The following is a 6418-nucleotide window of genomic DNA, read 5'->3' on the forward strand; positions in this document are numbered from 1 at the left end:
CCTGCTGGTCCCAGTTACTCCTGGTATTCGGGCAGATGTTGTGTCCTCCTCACCTCTGATGCTGGGCATGTTAGAGTACCTGGGAGTGGAGCTTCCTCTGGGTGTTGTGGGACTGGCTGTGGAACTTGCGCCCAAGGTCTGCTCAGGGAACCAACTCAGACAGACTGGAAGAAACCTGAGCCACTGGGCTGGTGTGTGCCTGGTCCCTCTGGTCCCAGTTACTCCCGGTGTTGGGACAGATGTTATGTCATCCTGGGCGTCTTTTTTTTTTTTTTTTCTTAACATTTACTTATTTACTTTCTGCATGTGAGTACATTGTTGCTGTCTACAGACACACCAGAAGAGGGCATCAAATCCCATTACGGATAGTTGCGAGCTACCATGTAGTTGCCAGGAATTGAACTCAGGACCTTTGGGAGAGCAGTCGGTGCTCTTAACCACTGAACCATCTATCTCTCCAGCCTAGACACAGAGAAACCTTTAAGGGTAAAGGAGGGCATAACTAATGTTTACACTTGTGCAACATGTTTGGACTCCCTTGGTCAGAAGAAAGAGTTAGGAGAACTTCTGAGTCTAACCGGTAAGGAAACGTGTTAATCATTTAGGGCACCGTAAACTGGCAACCTTGGCAGTGTGTATTGTTACATCACAGTGCATTTCTGGAGGGTACAAGTTTGAAATCAAGTGTCGGTGAGGTTGGTGCATCGGGAGGCTATGAGTAACCAGCTGCTCAGGCTGCCTTCTCTTCGTATGTTTTCTGTCATTACATTCCTGTGTCCAAATTTCTCTCTCTCTTTTTATTTTGGTATGTATTCTAACATTCTAAATAAAAAATGTGATGAGTAGTTCAGTGTTAGAACAATTGCCTCGCATGTGCAAGGCCCTTGGCTTAAGCCTTAGCACTGAAGGGGGAAGAATCTTCCTTCCTTCCTTCCTTCCTTCCTTCCTTCCTTCCTTCCTTCCTTCCTTTCTCTCTTTCTTTCTTTCTTCCTTCCATCCTCTCTCTCTTTTATTAGATATTTTCTTTATTTACATTTCAAATGATATCCCCTTTCCCAGTTTCCCTTCCAAACAAATCCACTATTCCCTCCTCCCTCCCCCTGCTCACCATCCCACCCTCTCCTGCTTACTGGCCCTGGCATTCCCCTACACTGGGGCATAGAGCCTTCACAGGACCAAGGTCATCTCTTCCCACTGATGACCAACTAGGCCATCCTCTGCTACATATGCTGCTGGAGCCATGAGTCCCTCCATGTGTACTCTTTGGTTGGTGTTTTAGTCCTTGGGAGCTCTGGGGGTACTAGTTAGTTCATATTGTTGTTCGTCCTAAGGGGCTGCAAACCCTTCAGCTCCTTGGGTCCTTTCTCTAGCTCTTTCATTGGGGACCCTGTGCTCAGTCCAATGGATGGCTGTGAGCCTTTACTTCTGTATTCATCTTTTTTAAAAAAAAGTTGTGTGTGTGTGTGTGTGTGTGTGTGTTTCTTATCTGCTCTCCATTTTATGTATTGAAGCAGGGTTTCTTACTTGTATGCAGACCTGGCTGCTTTGGCTAGTCTAGCTGTCTGTCTTCATTTAGAGAATCCCTGTCTCAACCCTGGAGGGAATACAAGTGGACTGCCATTGCTCTCTAGCATTTACATGGGTACTGATGACTTGGACTCTAGTTCTCACACTTGAGACAATATGTCTACCTCAGGTTTCCAAGTGTTGGGATTACAGATGTGTGCTTCCATGTCTGGTCCTGGCAGATTTTGTAAGTATGAAGTCCTAGGATTGGAACTGTGATGAAAAGGGGTAATGCTTTGTCTCCAGACTGCTAGAGTTCCAGCCAAGAATACATAGAAACAAAGAGAATAATCTAATCTTTGCTTTTGTGGCAGGAGACATCTTCTGTCTTCTGGCAAACAGGCAATGTTGGAGCATACCAGAGAAGAGTTCTCAGTAAAAAAACCCAGTGCTTCCTTCCTACAGGAAAAGTTTGAATTTGTGTCACTTTAAGAGAAGGAATAAGGGCTGGAGAGATGGCTCAGTGGTTAAGAGCACTGACTGCTCTTCCAGAGATCCTGAGTTCAACTCCCAGCAATCACATGGTGACTTACAACCATCTGTAATGAGATCTGATACATATTAAAATTTTCTGGTATTCAGGTGTATATGCAGATACATATTAAATAAATAAAAATGAGAGAGAGAGAGAGAGAGAGGGAGAGAGAGAGAGGGAGAGAGAGAGAAAGAGAGAAAGAGAAAGAGAGGAATTAAGAGAGAGTGGAATTAAGGTCCACTCTCAGTTTGAACAGGAAGTTGTCTCAGGATTTCTCAGGGTTTCTATTGCTGAGATGAAACAGCATGACCAGAAGCAACTGGGAGGAACGGGTTTATTTCACTCATGCTCATGGCTCATCCATCATCATTGAAAGCAGTTAGAGCAGAAACTCAAACAGGGCAGGAACCTGGAGCCTGGCCCTGATGCAGAGGCTGTGGAGGGCACTGCTTAAGGCTTCCTCCTCATGGTTTGCTCAGCATGCTTTTCTTTAACTGAAATATTTCTTTTCATACAATACATTTTGATCATGGTTTACTCCTAGAACCCCTTGCTCAATTACCCCACTTGTCCAACCTCATACTCTTCTGTCCTTCCTTCCTTCCTTCTGTCCTTCCTTCCTTCCTTCCTTCCTTCCTTCCTTCCTTCCTCCATTCCTTCCTCTCTTTCTTTCTTTCCTTCTTTCTTCCTTCCTTCCTTCCTTCCTTCCTTTCTTTCTCTTACTTTCTCTCTCTCCCTTCCTTCCTTTCTTCCTTCCTTTATTCTTTCCTTCCTTCTTTTCTCCTTTCTTTCTTTTTTCTTTCTTTTCTTCCTTCCTTCTTTCTTCCTTCATTCCTTCTCTCTCTCTCTCTCTTACACACAAGTAGGCCAATAAAAACTCAGTATAAAACAATCAGAAAGAGAAAAAGCATGAGAGACACATACATAGCCACATAGCCACAGACACACACACTCCAAACACAAAATCAAAATAGAAAACCAAAGACAAGTAAGGTAGAAAAATGTCCTAACAAAGCATTATGAGTCAAAAAATCTCCAAAACTACAACAGAGTTTGTTTTGTGTTGGCCATTTACTGCTGGGCTTGGGGACTGCCGTAAGTGTGGTTTATATGCTTAGTGAGACTTCATTGGTGGAAACTCCTTTTTTTTTTCCTTTTTGAGTTGTCAATTGGAGATATATTTTGGATGAGGGATGGAACATTATGTCCAGTTTCCTGCTTAGTTCTAGGACTCTCATCTGTCAGCTATCTTTCTTATAACATTCAAAACTACCAGCCCAGGATGTTCCTACCCATAATGATCTGTGTCCTTTATCTGTCACTAATTAAAAAAAAAGTTCTATAGGCTTGCCTGGCCACAGCACGATCTTAGGAGGCCACTTTTCTCAATTGAGATTTCCTCCTCCTTCATGACTAGTTTGTGTCAAGTCGACATGGAATTAGCCAGGACAAAGGTCTAAAAACAAAAGAACAGCTAAGCAGAAAAGGCTGAACTGCACTCTTTACTATTAACTTTTCTCCCACTTCTACAAAACATTTGCTGAGGCACGGTTTTGCCCTGTAGCTTAATCTGCCTTGAACACCCAAAAATTCTCCTGCCTCAGCCTTGGATGTGCTTGGATTACAGGTATAAACCACCTCATCTAGCCTGATCCTCTTCATCACCTATACTTCTATATTATACTTCTATATTTTCCCCAATTGTACAATTGCTTATTGTAATTGTGACTAGCTTTGTGGCAGTTGACTATATTACCTTTCAGCATTTCACTGTACTATTTTATATTCTCTGTTTCTGAGAGGAAAAGATTGATGACTCACAGTGAGAAACATGAGCCAGGCATGACAGCGAACCACAATGAATGGGCAGGAGGAATCCCACGCACGCATGGTGCTTTTCCTTCTTGGAGCAAAGAGAAAGTCAGTTTTTCTTTTCTTTCTTTCTTTCTTTCTTTCTTTCTTTCTTTCTTTTCTTCTTCTTCTTCTTCTTCTTCTTCTTTTTTTTTTTTTTTTTTTGGGCTTTCTCTTTAATCTGTCCTAAAAGAATGAGGGATATTACATTACTTTGGAAAATTTCTAACAGTTCATCCTTGCAAGCAAAGGAAATGAAACCAAAGCCAAATTCAAATCCAAGCCTATAATCATTTTCCTTCAGTGCTGAATATGTATATTAGAAATCACCCCTTAAATGGTCTTGATTATTTGGGACTCACTAAGAAGACAAAGCATGCCTGGGGCACCACCCTTCCCAGTGTGTGTGTGTGTGTGTGTGTGTGCACGCGTGTGTGTGAGAAACAGCTGTTCACCTCAACTCTAAACTCATTGACTTAAAGAGTTAATGTTGGAGCCCCATCTTAAGACCTGTTAGATCAGATATCAGAACTTTCTGTGTGCACATGCTCATTAGAAGGCTTGAAATTTGAAATCTCAGTGTAAAAGAAGAGGTCAGACAGAAGAGAAGAAAAGCTAAGAGAAGAGGGGCAGAGGAAGAAAGAGAGGGTGGGGGGCATGTTCAATGGAGAAACCAAAGCCCTCTAAGTTGCTGGGGCTTGTGGATGGTGCCCCAGGAGCACTTTCGGTTTTGATCGTTCCTCTGCCCTCCTATAAACTTGAGCTCTTTGAAGGGGAGCAGTGCCTTATTCACCTTTGACTTTTGTGGCACCCAGTATTGTTTGACAAACAATCTGTGCTTCGTGACTAATGGTTGGTTTGAATCAGTCTACTCTAGACAAGTTATGAACTTCTGTAATTTAAGCTTCATAGCTAGAGATGTGTTTATGGCCAGAATACTTTTATAGACAATCTTTTCAGCTAATTGAGGGACCTGTGAAAGAGATTCCCGAGCCCTACCAAGAAATACCAAGCTGGGCGGTGGTGGCGCACGCCTTTGATCCCAGCACTTGGGAGGCAGAGGCAGGCAGATTTCTAAGTTCGAGGCCAGCCTGGTCTACAGAGTGAGTGCCAGGACAGCCAGGGCTACACAGAGGAACCCTGTCTCAAAAAAACAAAAACAAAAAAAAATGAAATAAAATAAACAAACAAACAAATAAATAAATAAACCTCTTGCTTTAGGGTGGTGATGGCACACACTTTTAAGACCAGCAGTTGGGAAGCAGAGGCAGGTGGATTTCTGAGTTCGAGGCCAGCCTGGTCTACAGAGTGAGTTCCAGGACAGCCAAAGCTACACAGAGAAACCCTGTCTTGAAAAACAACAACAACAACAACAACAACAACAACAACAAAGAAAGAAAGAAAGAAATTCCAGGGAGGGTCTGAGAATCTGCCGAGTGAAGCTCAGCATTGAAAACAGATCCCTGGTGACTGTTCTGCAAGCCATGTGAGATATACTTTCTCCCAGTACCATGAAGTTTTTTTGTTTTTTGTTTTTTTTTCGAGACAGAGTTTCTCTGTGTAGCCCTGGCTGTCCTGGAACTCACTCTGTAGACCAGGCTGGCCTTGAACTCAGAAATTCGCCTGTCTCTGCCTCCCTAGTGCTGGGATTAAAGGCGTGTGCACCACCACCGCCCGGCAAGTACCACGAGTTTTATGAACAGCAAGAAGACACTAGGCAGCCACTACTTGAACATTTTGCAATAACTACAGATGGTTCACTAATCAGTGGCAAGAATAGCCCAAAGAAATAATGGTCTTTGTTTTTGAGAGTCACAGACCAGAAAAACATGTCTGTGAGTGGGCCTTGCAATCAGATGTGCATCCTTTGTTCCCACCCCATATCCATTAGGTACTCAGTAGCCCCAAACAGCCATGAGTAGCTCCTATAAGACACTCCTAAGTCAGATTTCCTGAAAGAAAGGCTTGGTGTCTGGTGGCCTCCAACTTCTGGCTGAGCCAGAATTTCCAATAAAGTTATGTTCCTGGCCTTTACACCTTGTCTCTGGGGAGAATTGACCAGCTGTACAATGAGCCACAGCACTACATTTGGTAACAATGCCTCCAGTGTTTTTGATACAGCCTGTAGCCAAAACATTTTGTAAATTAGCCCATTAGAAAACTCATAGCAGTTTGGGCTCAAACTCAAGGCTCAAAGAGTCTTGAACCTTGATCTGAAGAGATTAAAGCAGAAGATAACAGTGGCAGGGCACTGAGAGACATCAGCATGTTCCATTCCAAATCCTTAGTCTTTCTTTCGGGTGAGTCTGTTGATGTTTGAGATCCCAGGCCTTAGGGCTGCGAAGAGTGTGAACAGAGATGATCTGTGGAGGAACACGTCACAAGACTCCAGTTTGCCTTATAAGGGCATCTGTGCCTGTCTACAGACCATTAACAATTTGAGGAGGTGAACGGAGAGGAAGGCACTTTTCATTTCTTAACAGACAAAGCAACAAGATACCAACCTACTGATTTACTAACAAGGCA

Source organism: Mastomys coucha, unplaced genomic scaffold (genome assembly GCF_008632895.1).
Source record: "Mastomys coucha isolate ucsf_1 unplaced genomic scaffold, UCSF_Mcou_1 pScaffold21, whole genome shotgun sequence".
Lineage (NCBI taxonomy): Eukaryota > Metazoa > Chordata > Mammalia > Rodentia > Muridae > Mastomys > Mastomys coucha.